Source organism: Eurosta solidaginis, chromosome 4, assembly GCF_040869045.1.
Source record: "Eurosta solidaginis isolate ZX-2024a chromosome 4, ASM4086904v1, whole genome shotgun sequence".
Classification (NCBI taxonomy): Eukaryota; Metazoa; Arthropoda; class Insecta; order Diptera; family Tephritidae; genus Eurosta; species Eurosta solidaginis.
The window spans coordinates 1,827,641-1,843,746 of NC_090322.1; the positions used below are offsets into that span (position 1 = coordinate 1,827,641).

Below are 16,106 nucleotides of genomic sequence, written 5' to 3' on the forward strand. Positions count from 1 at the left end.
ATATTTGTCAACCGAAACTCCTAATTTTTTATTTTCGATTTAATATTTCTAACACAGGACCCGAACCTTGAGATGTTTTCACTTTCCTTAAAATTGAAAGGAAAGCTAACCCTAAAAATGCGCTACGAATGGTCCAGAAGTGTACGATCTTAGATTGCTTTACGCAAATCCACACCCTGTTTTGGATTCAAGTAGCGCTCGTAAAAAACGTTGGTATATATCAATTACATTGGAGCTCTATTGGTCCTTGAATAAGGTTCATCGACAGCGTCTAGCCATACACTCAGAAAAAAATTTATCCCGATTGAAGAAAAATGGGAATGAAATGGCACTTAAGAAATTTTTTCCTCATTCACATGGCCAAATTTCTTCAAAATGAGGAAAAATTCTTCAAAGTGAGGATTTTTTTTCCTCATTTTGAAGAAATTTTGGCCATGCGAAGAGGAAAAAATTTCTTAAATGCCATTTCATTCAAGTTTTTGCTGAGTGTACGTGAGTACTAACCCGCATAACGGCCTAAGTGCTGAAAAGCACAAAAAATCAAATTCAGACATTTGATCAGTACCAATAGTTCAAGATATATGGCACCGATTGTTAGTACGCGGTGGCTAGTTACCCACATAGGTTAAGTTGTATGGGTCCACCTGACAGCAATGCATATTGACTTATTGAAAATTCGACCGCAGCTTGCTATCAACCACAGATAGCATGAAACTCTCAGAAGTGTCTTCCTCAATAAGAAGGCTGGAGTCGACTTAAATTTGAAGGGGCCATGAAGCCGAAATTCTAAAATACTTTTGTTCTGAGTACTTCGGAGCTTTGCTAGCCACTCGCGTCTCTTCGTGGGCAAGTAGACATCTGGTGAGTAAAGAAAGTGCTGAGTTAAAACCACCAATTGTAAGTCAGTGGTACATAGCTTTCCGAGTATTGATGCCACACACTCAGGCGTGCTTTTTGGCCTAATTTATTCTTCATGTTTGTTTTTCAGGGAGCTATCCGTTGTTAAGCCACTGGCACCCTCTTACGGCATCTATATTGAATGTAAGGGGGTAACTCATATTGAACATTCGCAGATCTGCAGACGACTTATTGAAAATCAAGGTATGTGACTCAATTAGGAAATTTGACCGCAACGCTGTCGAAGTATGTTATACATATAAGAAGCAGCTGCATCGCGAATCCACCAAGAGGCCTCGCGCCGAGGCGGCAATTCATCACAGTTATTAAAGAACTTAATACGACAAAATTTTACCCAGAGGGATGACAACGTTTATTAGAAACAGCAAAGGTGAATGCGAAGGTAGAATAAAGAAAAAAAAGGCTTTAAAAAGTATATGCACGTTTTTTTGTTAAAATCCAACGAATTACACGCAAACATATCCGTGACAACCGTAAATCCGGGTACTGGTGCGTATACGTAACATTTCTTTAAATCATTATTTGGTGTTAAAGAGTTGCATACGTACAAACATACAAGTGAAGCTAATAAAAGCGTGTAAAAAATTATGTCACGGCCGGTTCTGGTCCTTGATTCAGTTTTTCAATGTGGTCCTCGAAACAAACTTCCAGTTGCACCTAATCTAATCTGCCCTAAGCTTAGTTCTACTCTGTGTCGTTTTGAAAACAAAAGACGTGAACGAAATGAGGATAACGGGAACAAGATCGGGATAACACCACTGTGCTGAAGTAACTAAATTTTCCTCCCACTGAAAGTTCCATTAAATTTTTTCTAGTCCCTAAAAGTTAATTCGAAATATATTCGAATCAGTGTGCTTTTTTGCAAGCCTTCGCATTTTTTTGTCAAAAATTACCCATGGTGAAACTCAGCGCAGTCTCTTAATCAGGCATTCGCATTTTCGTTCCATTGCTCTTTTTTGCATTCAATTGCTCATTTACTTGTATACAACTACAACAACGCAACAAACTGTTTTTGCGTCATTTGCGGTTGCAACAGTGGAATTAAAAAAAAAGAGTAAACAATGTTGCACATTGAATAAAAGGGCAAAAAGATTTGCATATATGTACTACATTTGTAATATAAACGTGTGTTCATGTATGTGTATGTGTGTGTGTGCTCTTGATGAAATCTATTTTGCCCCTTTCAAGCATATTAACAACTGTAATGTGTTTTCTCTTGTCATTTATTTGTCTCCTGCTGGTTGTTGGTTTTGCTATGCCACAGCTGCTTTCACCCCCACTTTTTCCCCTTTTTGCTAAATTGCTTTCTTTTTCATAATGATTATTTTTTCATTTTAAACGCGCATCAGGAAATTTTTATTGCTACATATTTTCAACACTCATTAACATGACAATATTTTGTTAAAAATCGCGTCTACATTCGGCGCAACAACAACTAACACAACACCAAATACACCAAACAACAGACAAAGAAAATCTGGCTTGCACATTGTTGAGGAATTGAATTTTTGTATTGAGATGCAAATTTAATAACAAAAAAAAAAAAATGAAATTAGTGGCAAAGGCGAGACGCGCTTGTGGGAGTGTTTTGCTTGTAATGTGTTTCGTCTTTGTCTCTGATGAGTAAAATTGGGAAACTAAAAGCCCGTTCCAGGAGTGCAAGCCATCTGAGGGAAGCGGCTGTGTAAGCAAATACGCTTCAGATATATTTTACATACAAATAGTTCCTATTAAAATTCAAAGTATCTTCCACCGCTTAGGAGAGGCTATTGGCTATAGTAGAGCTACTCGAAGTAGACCCGCAGGTCAGTTTTATCGACTTTCCAATGCTTGCAGTGTCTTCCAGGCATGTCGGACATGATGCGGAGATGTCGAGCGCCACGATAGCATTCATAGGACATCTCATTGTCTACCTCTGCTAGGTGCGATGGTGCAGCAATACTGAAGTGAATGAATTGGCTGATGAAAAGGCCGCTCTGGAAAGGGTCGGAAATGGATGTAAATGAGGCGCGTAGCTACGTAGCCGCCAATGGGTTGTCTTGTCCTGGAGAAAATCCAATAATACATCATAAGGGCACCGAACTTGCTTTATGTTAAACTAGATGAGATCGCTAGGTCATTCTGACCATGTTTGCTTAGGAAAGGAAAAATCATCATCCTCAAACGCAACAAATCTGCAGTGAAAGTACTCACGGCGTCATCACACCGATACTTTGACAATCACAAGTTCTCTCAACATCAGGAGAAAGATTTATTATTTTCTCTTTCGATGTCGAAGACTGCATATAAAGAGACTAAGCTTTTTGAGCGCACGGTTTTTCTTTGCGCTCACGGATTGGGGAAGGTGGCTCTTTTGCTCCCACTTGGGTTCTTAAGTAGGAGCTTTGTTGAGGATTTGTTAAGAAGTATTTGGCGGCCCCCGTGGTGTGTTGTAGCATGCTCCGCCCACCACACCGAAGATCCCGGGCAAAGTACCATCAAAAATTTAAAGACAAGTGCCAAGAAATGCTTCTCAATGTAAACTCATTTGCCGTACGGAGTCGGCGTAAAACGACCTACATGACCGCCAGTTTGTAGGAAAAAGGAGCACGACGCAAATGGCAAAAGAAACTCGGGCTAAATCTCTACCAAGGTATACAGTGCGTTGTTTTTTTTTAATTCGGTTGACGCCAATGTAAGCAGTGCCACTGATTGGAGGTGTGGTATGCTTTCCAATCTCATCTTACTGAATATTTTTGGATAATGTAATTTTTGAAGTGCTACGTGTGACTAATCCGTTATCGATCATCGAAGTCGATTATTGTTATATATATTCAACTAAGAATGATATAAAAAAATGTTTGCTTTATATTATTTAGTTACTTTTTTGTGGAATAGCTCACAACTTGACTCAGGGTTCTACCACAAACTGTTGAGACGCTACATGCGATTAATCGGTTATCGATAACAGAAATCGGATATAATATATAAATTGTAATACAATTCTTAATGTTGTTCAATTAGTGAACATTTAAGATTGTTTCGATTTTGTCTTCTGATTATCTAAAATAATCAGTCTGCACTTTGGCTGGCTTTTCAAACTTGAATCAATGCATTTAACGCTTAGCGCACGCAGCTTAAAAGCTGTCAGAGTAAACGTTAAACGCTTTTTATTGCTTTTAAATGCTCTTTAGCGCGCTGTTAGCCACAAGTCATTAATTTTAATGAGCAGCTTGTAAACATAAAGTGGCGAAAAAGTGAATTACATTAACTCGGGAGAAAAAAAAAAGTAAAAAAATATATAAAAATTACAAAAAAATATAAATGCATCTACAGTAAAAGGGCAGCATTTATTAAGCGGCAGCAAAAATCTTGCAAAAAAAGCACAGCTACACCTTCTAATGAGGAAGCTTACAAAAAGCGCAAAAACCATAAAAGGATTACACAAAGCGATGTGCCGCGCCTAAAAGCTGACTACAGTAAATGAAGACAAGTCAAAAATGTCTAAAGAATGCGTTCACCTTTGCGCGTGTGTGTGTGTGTGTGTGAGTATGCATTTATGCATCTGTGAAAAAGTGCATAACTGCACATAAATGGTAAATATTACACAAAACTTTTTTTGTTGTTGCAATATTCAAAAGCCAAGTTACGACACGCGCATTTAGCTATTGGCGTAAATAAATTATGCGTAACTTGTTGTAAACGTTTCAAAGCACTAAGCTCTCCTCCGCTTGTCGCTCCCCTGTACTCATCAAGCACTACCAGCTGGCTGCAAATGCATTACATTGTAAATAATTTTGCTTTTAACTGGCGTACATTTTTTGTGTTTTTCGCATAGATTTATTGGTGTTCGTATGTTTGTGCTTCTGTTTTCTTTTTTTCAGCGGTAATTGGAATTTAAGTTTCAATTAAAAATGCAGGCATTTTGCCAACTAAAAAATAATCTATAGCAATACTAACAAAAACTAAAAGCGAGCCGAGCGGCGAATAATATAGCAAGTCGTCTTTCAAATAAATATGAGAAAAACTAAAGCGAATTAATTTTGAAAAAAAAAAAAACACTGATTTGTGATGGAAATTAGGCTAATTTTAGACCAATGAGGTGATTTACACTGAAAGAAAAATAGTGGTAAAATCAAGATATTTGTTAGTCATTTCAACCGAAATGTCTGTAAGTTTGTATCCATTGCAAATAACTGTTGAACCAACTTCGCTTAAATTGCTGATTCTTAATTGAGTGTTTGAACAGTCAAATCAACAAAAAAAAAAAAAAGTTCAAATGTGAAATAAATACAATTAAAAATTTTTTTTTAACTTTTTGATGTTGCTTTTTCTAGGCCGCTATGACGGTGACCGCCTAACCCTGCTGCGTTAACAAACAATTATTAATACAAAAGAAAACTATTAAATTTTAACAGAGGTTGTTGATACGACAGAGATTTCTGTGGCACGATAGTGATCAGAATAAAGTAACACAGTGAGAGTAAATTTCTCTTAAAAATTAGCTGATGAATTAATTGATTGACATTGATTAATATTGACAGTTGTTAGGCGTTGAAATTACCAATGAAATCAGTCCTTTTAACAGAAAAATCCGTTTGATTCATTGAGAATCTGTCATTTTTACAGTTTTTTTCTGTTGAAATAACTAAAGAAATTTGTTTTCTCGACAAAAGACTCGCTTGAATTATATTGTTTTCACACAGAAACTTAATGATCTCATTTCACCTTCTAATGAAATCGTAAATTTTTTGCTTTCACACAGAAGTAACTGCTCGATTAGTATGAAGGATGAAATGTCAAGCGAATAAAATGACGATAATATATGACAGACAATCATGGCGGAACGATACAAGGTGGCAGCATGGTGACATACCTACAAACATAACAAAATTCCATGTACTTGTAAATTCGATGGACAAATGTCAAAATCGTACTGCGCCGGTAGTTGATGTATCAAATCAAATAAAAAATGTTATAATCAGCTGTTCGATGCGGCCACCTTGTATCGTTCCGCCATGTAGACAATGACATTTACTTTGACAAATGACATTTTTAAGCACTGAACACACCAAAAACTAAGAAGCGGAAACGGAAGCGGAACGCTGCCAACAGAGTTGCATTGTGCTTTTGACTTCATTAGGCATTCGATAAGCTACTAATGAAATAATAATAGATTCGAATTTTGTAGGGAAGATTGAGCTCAATAAGTCGTCTGTGTGCAAGAAAAACTTTGCTATTATGATCAACCGTTTTGCAAAGCTTCCTAGCTTCATCAGGGGTAAAAACTAGTTACCATAATAAGGCTACATTTAAAATGAGTAATTTTTAGTTAGGCTTAAACTTATTTCATTGATACAATCTACGTGACTTGGGTGAAAGAAGTAGACGACTTTTTTTGGAGATGCTAATATGAGGCTTAGAAGCCGGCTCATAAGACCTTTAGACCTTGGTGCATACAACAGATTGCAACCATACTAGCATTGATTTAATCGGTTCCTTTCTTTACCATTTACATATCTACTCTTGCGAGAAGATTAGAAAGAGAGGTGATTAAAAAAAAAAAATAAATGTAAGGCGCGATAACCTCCGAAGAGATCTAAGGCCGAGCTTCTCTTCCAATTTGCGTCGTGCTCCTCTTGATTTTCCCTACAAATTGGCCGGACGGGACCTACATGTTTTATGCCGACTCCGAACGGCATCTGCAAAGCAGATGAGTTTTCACTGAGAGCTTTTCATGGCAGAAATACACCCGGAGTGCTTGCCAAACACTGCCGAGGGGCGACCCCGCTTAGAAAAATTTTCTTCTAATTGAAAAATCTTATTTCTAAAATTTTGATGTTGCTTTGCCCGGGAGTTGAACCCAGGGCATACGGTGTGATAGGCGGAGCACGCTACCCATCACACCACGGTGGCCGGTGGTGATTAAGAGTACTAAAAAAAGTAGCAGTGGAAAGGACCTGGGTAGCCTTGTTAGTAGAGTTAGCGGTGGGCCACATGCTCAGAATTTCCTACCATTCCTTGGTAATCGCAAAAGAGTTCACTGCCGTGAAACAAAATTGTGTAGGTACATTTTTGAACTGTTGAGTCTGGGATCAATTTATCAAGTTATTGTTTAACTAGGTACATTCTTGTGAACAAAATTACCAGAAGAAGCAAAATTTTGCAACGCTCACTGGTTTCTGCTGAAACTGAAATTGTTTTGTTGTCGCCCTTCTTTAAATCAAAAATAAAGGTTGGAGCTGGATTTTTGAGTTTTTCTTTACCGTTTTATCAACATTTTCCGTTTTATATTTATATCGTACCATCATTGTATAAGTATTTCTAAAGACAGGAGTTGGAAGGGAAAGAAGAAAGAGGAGCGGAAGAGAGCAAGCGATGAAGAAGAGGCTAGAGTGAGAAAAAGAAATGGCGGTATAAGGATAGAGCGCGGTAGAGGGAGAAATAGAGGAGTTCGAAGAAAAACGTAAATGGAAAGGCAATCGAAAAAGAAATGGAAGAAACGGGAGGAGATAGTTGAGTGCAAGAGCATAGGGGGTGGTTGAGCGATAGAAACTTTCTGGAATTCTTTTTAAAGTATTCGAGTAAGCCAAAGTTCAGGCGAACAAATTTTTTTTTTCATTCGTTGCGGATTTGTATGATTTTGTAGTTTTTTTATTTGTTTGGTATTTTCATAAAATTCTGTTATATCAGTAGAAATACAATGTGTTACGTATGTATGTGAGCAGACTATGGACACGAAAAAAATTTACGAAATATATGCTTCTTCAGCAAAAATGTGGTTGCTGGGTTCGGTCAAGTTCAAGTGCAAGTGCATTTGTGATATAAATTTAAATAAATAAATTGCAACTCGGCTGCAGCACCACAAAACAAAAATTATGCGGCTTAGATGAATGTACAACAAACAAAGAGGACAGGTGTGCTTATGTACATACATACATATATGCATATGTTATCACATATACATAAATGCCTATGCAAAATGCTAGAGCTCCACAGGCAGATACGTAAAGACGTACATGTGAACGTAGTCAATTTATTATTAATTTAACCAAGCCTGTATATTTAAAACATATTTAAAGGTAGGCCCCCCTCAAAATCATGTTTGTATTTGTAACGGTTACGTAGACCATCTTCTGCGAGTATCTACATACATACATACAAATATAGAATCTATTTAGTATCAAACAGGTAGCATAGTTGTGGGTGTAATTGCAGCGATTTTCAGCTGAATAGCGGGCCGGTCAGCAAACAAAAAAACAACAAACAAAATTTGAGCAATTTGACGGGCAACCAGCCAGGTTACACGAACGATCAGTGGATGACGTTATTCTTGTTGAATGCAAGCAATGATGCAACTTGTTGCGCTAGTACTTTGTTGTTGTTAATTTTGTTTTTGTTCACTATCTGTTTGCTATTGAGACCTTAATTTTGCTTTCGGTGCAAGTTTTGAAGTGAAAACAAAGCGGGATAAAAGTTCGTATAGTTTTTGGAGGTGCACAAAGCGAAAGGGAAGGGGATCTATTTTCTTTCGGTTTCTACTGAGAGACACTATGAAGTTATTGAGCGTTTTCTAACTAGTTTGAGAGTTGGTATTAGAAAATTAGCTTAAGATATTGAAAAACGTGGCAACAAAGCAGCAAAATACGGCACTACTAAAGAGAAGAACTATCGTTCTGTCAGGATAATGCCATACCAAAACTGGAACGAATGAGGGCAAATCGACTGCTGAAGTGAATATCACATTATGTCAGCTGCCGCTTCGAAAGCGCCCTAATTCAGAAATTAATTAATTCAAAACCGCCCTATCTGAGCATAAGTTTTGACGATGGTTATGGAATCCTTCAACTGAATACTGAGGGAGAGCTTTTTTGAAACAGCAGACGAAATAGGACGATAATCGTCCCAACAATACATAGGTTAAGTTAGGCTAAACTCGCCGGCAAAAAGTGACATCACATACACCGAATGTTCCCCTTACCAGAATTTGTTTAACTCCCAAACAGAAAACCCCCCAAATGGGTACACAGACTTATGTAGTAAAATAATTCCGTCTTCTTCAAAAATACTGGCAGTTTTCTGGGACCTAGCTACTTCGAGATTTGCCAATTCTGCTGGTTTAAGCTGCTGAAGCCTTGATCTTACTCATCTCACAACACTTGGTCAGCTGTTTTTTTCTGCAGCCCGCACTTTCTACTTCTGCTGAGACTGACGATGCCTTATTAATATGCGTGCGACGCCAGAAGGCAGTGTCCAGTTAATATGTCCATCATGAGTATTCCCTCTTTAGTGATATGAGGAACTTTGTTTGTCTGATATCGTAGAATTTGCACAAGATATTTGAAATTTTGCAGCCCCGCGCTCTTTCCACGCCTTTCCTTTTTGATGAATCATACGCATATCCTGTCTGCTTATTCTGCTTTTGTTGTTGTTTGATTCATCGAATGCAGCATCTTCCTTTGCGCACTCATCGGTCTTTTTGTTACCATATATCCCTTTTGATCAGAAAACCAGTTTAGATGTGTGCTACGGCCTTTCCCAGGTCTCTTCAATGCCTTTTTGCATTGCATGAAACTTCTTGCTGTGTAGTATGTTCTGACATTTCCGCGTCCATGCACCAACCCTCCGACTATATTGCGGCAGCAGTCGAAAATATATAATTTTTATTCCTTTCTGACCTTCGAACTTGCCTATATTTATGTTCCCTAACTGGCAGAACGTATTTTGAAAACAGCATAAGGTTCTCTTCGTCATATTTTACTTTGCAGATGAGCTACAATTTCTTCGCTTAGATATCTTTCCCAGATACCAAAAAGGTTGTGGTTAAACTGGAAGTCACTATGCCACTTGGCTATAGCTAAAAATTTATATTTCGTCTTCTTAAACAACTCGTATACGGAAAAAGACTGATTATTTGAAAGTGGTTTTCCAACGGGATCATAACATCAAAAGGATTAGTATGTAGGAATATGACTGGGCTCTCTTCTTTAATATATACTCGTAGGCATGACTTACTCCACCTCGGGACTGGAAACTGGACACTAGCCAATACCCGATTGTACATACATAGAGGTTTGCTTAACATTATTCTGAGTGGTCTACCAATTTTCCCTGAACAAAGGGCCGCATATAGTGGAAAAGGTGTAAACAAGGCAATGATATTCCAACCTAGTACTCCAGCGGGTTAGGGGTTAGAATATACACGCGGTAGGTAAGCCTGTTGTAAGAGGCGACTAAAATACCAAATACATTCAAGAGGTTGTGTAGCGCAACCATTTCAAGGGGGTTGCCAGCGCAATATATACCTTCTACAAACCAATTGTCAACCTCACCTACCCGTGGCGAATCCTGTTTCATTAACAGCCGAGGCTCTGGCGACCCTGAACTCCTCATGGATCTAGGGGATGGGAGGACGAGATGGTCCATAAGGTCGTACGTGGTCGTACCAAATCGGTTCCGAGATGGTCGGACTTGGTCCCGGAACGTCCCGGTTCTGCATCCGGCAAAGGACCATCAACATCGATAACACTCCCCAAGGCCTTCGGGGAGTGTCCTTATCACTACAACAATAACAACATATAGAAGCTAAAAGATGCCTTTGTAAAGCGACAAACCGCCTTAAGAAGTAAACAAAGAGAATACTGACGGGGATCTCTTCCTTAAGGGATGCAAAAAGTAATCCTGTTAATGAAAAGCTAGCTTGTAAACTCAACTGAGGTGATAAAACTGGTCCTAAGATTGATTACCATCTTTACTTAATTGTATAGAAAAAAACTGTAAGTAAGTAAGTACTTCCGTTCGGGGTTTCAGGGTAGAGCTTCAGCAACTTTCAAAAAATGTTCAGTTGATCGAGTTTCAAGCGAAGACAAACTGAGAAGGATTCAATTGGAAGAGGAGCATGAAGAAAAAAGAGAAGATACATTGAAATGAGGCATGCAAGGGAGAGAACCAAGAAGAGATGAGTAGAAACGTAGAAGTGTAATTTTTTTAGGATGGAAACTATGTTCGTTCGGAAAAAAGCCGGCCGGGCCTCTTAATACAAAATAATTAATATAAAGAGTTTTCGCAAAAGCTCGACTTTAAACTTGACCCAATTAAATAAAATTCATTTCAGTGTAAAAAAACGAAAGCAGGCTACTCTGTAACATATTATGTATATATATGTATGTATATTTTTAGGTACAACAACATTCCCACACGCTGATCAGACGGCATTTGTAATTTAAGATTGACATTTGATCGAAAAACATTTGCTGAGCTTCAGTAAAAATTGTCGTAGCCGGCAATAAGCAACAGCTGCGCTAAAGAAATACAAAGTCAGCAATTTGAGCTCATAAGAAAATAATTATTAAAAGAGAAATGAAAGGGAACCGATTGCATTACTTTGTTTATACATTTTTGTCATTCTGTTACACACCCATTTTTTCAGAACAACAAAATGCTAATTTAATGCACACAAATAAATGCATGCTTAATATTAAAAAAAAAAACAAAAACAAAATATAAACAATTAATAAAAAACTGTATAAATTATTGCCAATAAATGGCTACAAATTGCCGTTATTTTGCATGCAACATAAATACTTGCACCAACACTAAAATTGCTATCAAATTGCCGGCATTTATGTCGTGTATTTGAGCGAATGCGGCGAGCGAGCTGAAGACGTCTCAATCGGGCGCTTCCACAATGCACATCAATGCTCATACAAATCGGTTTATCACTGCTGCACGATCGATAATTTCATAGTGCAACAACAGCGCTAAGCCTTCGTGCAACAACTTCACATGCTGCAGCTCACCACTTAGCTTGTTGCCACATCGTTTAAAATGCTTTGACAATTACATAATTTGCCTGCCACATTTACTTGCAGCCGCATTCCTAGCACCACAAAGAGCTTCATATGTTCAACAACAATAAATATTAACAACAGCAACAACATTAATATGTTTTTGTGACAGCTAGATTTATGTAGAATGTACTCCAGCAATGCACATTGGCGCCTCCGGGATCTACCCGTCTTTCATAGTCCAACTGCATACGATGTTGGCTGCAATTCGACTCTCGCCTGATCCCCAAGCACTGAATATCTCATTGTTATTTGGTGTTGATGTTTCCGACAGCAAAATTCACTTTTAGCTACCAATCTCTGGCAACGCTGTGCACCACTGCTACATATTTACATAAAAGCACATTGTCAAGATCATTGTGGGCTCATCTCACTCTGCTACACTGTTGCTTTTGTTGCTGTCAATTGCTTATCAGATATTTTTGGTTGCTCAACATGAATTTTTATTGCTTTTGGCATTGCATTTTGTGTTGTTGGTGCAGCTATTGCTGTCACCACCAACTCCCCACTTAGGTGCAGGCACCGTCGTTCGCTCTCCACAAAAAAGATTTATTGTGTTGCGGCGATCACCTAAATATGTTTGATGTCTAATTTTCAACATTTTTATGGAAGATTTAATGCTTACAAATTTATCTTTTCGTTCGTTTTCTAAATACAATTTTGCTTCGTTTTAACATAAATCTGCCTGAAATTTTGTTGTTGTAGCAAGTGTTCACACACGGAAGCACAAATGATTTGTTAACATTGGTTAATTATGCTGCTAAAGGGCATAATTTGATTCATAAATGACAGAGATTGATGACATGTGAATAGATGTGAAATAAATGTGCGATCGACACTAAAGCGTCAGTTAATAGTGCCGCAATTCATTCAGAGAATTTTGAAGTGACTATGTTTGACTATGCCTAGCTTCGGAACCTGAGCTTTGGCTCATAAAAAATGTCCATATTCACAACTTTAACTTGGGACTTTGCTTTTATTTATATGTTTTTTAATCACAACAAATCTACAAGAACACATATTTTTAATGTGAATATGTATTTACAGAAGCGAACATGAGAATAGCTTTGATTGTTATCAAATTATCGAATTCCGTCAATTAAATTCTTTTTTTAGTATTTGCGATAATTTAGAAAAAACTTCCATGCATTTTGTTACTGACACTATGCAAACCATTTTCAAAACTGGCTCAAGGCTCAGAACAGTAATTTTCTTCTAATGATAATTATTGTTTTTTTTTTTTTTTTTTTAATTTTTCTATAATGCCTAAAGCGTACTGATGAAATGAATCTATCTGCGCAGCTATGGCAGGTTGTCTGAAAAATTTCTACTTACTATTGAGCTCGAATCGAACCTTGAATCATTTATAAATAGGCCGATAAAACAAAAACAGGGGTTCATTCGAGAAATATTTATGAAAGTTTCGAAATTTTTAAGTTGTTGAACGCGGCCAACTTATTTAAAAAAAAAATTTACAAAACAAATGAGTTTACAACTTAGTTTACTAATAAACTAGCTTAAGTTAATTGTCGAATAGCTAGTTTATAGTTAGCTGAAAGAAAACCAACTGAAATGGATAAAATAAAATTTCCTTTTGGGGAAGTGTTCTATGGCAGAAAGTGTACGAACTAATGAGTTGAAGGCATGCATCAGTCACGATGCAATTTTAACTCCTGAAATGTCCGATGGTTCGTTCTAAGGCCCGTTTTCACCATCTTCAGTTAGTCAGTTATCTATATGTTATCAAAATTTTCGTCTTCGTCATGCTAACTGAAGTATTGACAGTCATTTGAGTGCAAGGCAGAAGTGTAAACGAAAGTGTAAGCAAACCTCAGCTGTTGACTTATTCTCGTATATTCACAATAGAATTTTGCCATTTGTACCACAAATCTTACAGGAGGTGGATCACACTATGTTGATGAAAAGTACAATTTCAAATAGAGCTATCTAAGTATTCCAGCTAAATTCTAACTTAAATAGGCATGGTGAAAACGGCTCTTAGGCAGATAAGTAGACGATATAGCCACTATCATTACAGTCCAAAACACAGAAGAAGCACGCAGCTCAAACAGATAATATATACATATAGAGTATTGGCTAGACTCACGCGTAATCCAGCTGCCAACAGGAAAAACAGAATTGATGTTTCTTACAAAAAAAAAAAAAAAAAAAAAACACATACCGCTAGAAATTGGCTTCGAAACCTGCTCTAGAACTATAACATCAAAGTAGGTGATCAAATATTTAAGCGTAACTGTATTAGGACCAGTCTTACAAGTGATCACCAGAACAATCCCCACCAATATGTTAGCGCTGCAAAGAGGTAGGTTATGGAAAGCAAAAAAACAGAGGGATAAAGTGCGCATGAAAGTCGTTAGCCCAGGCCGTAGTCTAGAAACGTTTCAGCTGTGCCAAGAAAGTTGCACAAGTGGAATAAGTGAACAACGAGGCTGATGGATAACGAAACTACTCACAGGTGTTGAAGCATAAATCATCAGAAGGTTTGGAGATTAAAATTACTATATAGTCCAAATGTCCTCTGATACTTAAAAACATAGTTCTACAGAAAAGAAAAGGCCAAAGATGACTATGCAGAACACTCATTCTTCAAAAGCTTGCTATGGAGCGAAAAAATGCTTGAGCAAATTGTCGGCCAAACTGCCATAGACAATATTAGAATAAAAATGCTGAGAGGCCCAGAAGACTGATAACAAATCAGCAACTTCGTAATAGTCACACGCAAAGCGAAAGAGTGGAACCTACACGCAGAAATAATAAAAGGCTTTCAAAAAATGAGAAATATGGAACGGCACCCTGAAGTGATGCAATGGCGTGGGCGACAGTTGATGTTTATAAGTCAATCAGTCATTAAGTCAGTCAATCTCACAAAATAGCAGTATAGTATTATAGCAGTGGTTTATTCGTTTGTAAGGGGAGTGCTGTGGGTTAAGGATTTAAGGTTATGGATGCTGTTTTGTTTAGGACAAGCGATATTTATTCATGCAAGAAATAAGATACCACACCATATGTTTTAAGTCAAAAGACGTCCGATCTAAGAATCTGTTTAAAGAACGCTTTATCTTAGCCAGCACATGAACAACATCTTCGATCAGACGTGCTTAATAAGCCCTTTCTCAGCAGGAACTCAAGACAATTCAGCTGACCTAACGCATTTTTTAATATTTTCGCTGATTTTTCTTGCAGAAAAATCGATTACAATATATATTTTCCAACCCACATCTCCAATTCCAAAACACATACAATGGAAATAGAGCACATAAAAGCCTTCTTTAAATGCAATACAAATAAATTTAACAAACTAACAAATTATCACTTAAATGTTCCAAATAAAAAAAATCTATTTTCAAATTGAAATAAAAATTCCTGCATCAATTGCTTGCAGTGAGTTAACCAAGTTAACCATGCGCTTTTGGAGCAAAGCGTGATCAAATTAGCGTGTTTGATGGCCCTCATTTGCCAAGCGAGTGGTGCGTTTGTTCTGTGGCTATTTGTGGCGCAATAAATTTTGACATGCGCCACCCTTTGTTTTATTGTCAGCGCAATACTGAAATTAGGACTTTATGAGTTTAGCGTCAAAGCGCTTAAATATGAAGTGATCAACATTAACGAGTTGATGGTTTATTTAGTACATCTGCAATCATTCTTTGAATATTGAAGAGCAAATATATGTATGTGTGCCAACGCCAAAGAGAATTTGTTTGAAAATTTGTTTAAAAATATTTGGAAAATGGGCATATCGATTCATCATGAGCAAATTTATGGAATGAATCATGCATTTCTTGAATAAATGTGTGTAAAAGGAGCACTTTCATGTAAACTAAAATTTAGAAACGAAATAGATGAAATTCTACAGTTTTTATTGGGTATATTCTCCAGTAAATCTCTTGGTTGTTTTCGCCGTTGGTTCGAGAGTGATGTTTTTGTCACAGCAGCAGTAACTAAGTATACTTGAAAATGATAATATATTTACCAGAAATTGGGAGACGAACGCCCTTACTTCAAAAACTGCCCATTTCAGAATTTGATCAAAAAATCTTCTATCTCATTCAAAAGGAAGTAAGTCGGAAGCTTGGATAGTCTACCCGCCAGCTAAATTTTGAGCTCTTGACTCAAAAGATCCGTACTTAGCTAGAAAGCAACAATTTCTTGTGAATTTCTGGTCCATAAGCTGATGTATTCAAAATAATGAAGAAATTGTTATTCTCGGTTCCAAAGAAGCTAGAACCAAATAACATTTTCAGGTGTCAAAAAATTCATAGGGACTAAATATATGCAACCTCTTTGTACTAAGACCAGTGTCTATTTTCAATAGTGCGACTGATAAATTAAAAATAAAACAAA

General features: G+C 37.2%; 1 protein-coding gene across 22 annotated transcripts in view; it reads right to left on the reverse strand.

Moving 5' to 3' along the window:
• Window positions 1-16,106, reverse strand: part of trol (terribly reduced optic lobes) — a 262,548-nt gene that overhangs the window by 121,293 nt on the left and 125,149 nt on the right. The gene's annotated exons all lie outside the window — the stretch shown is intronic.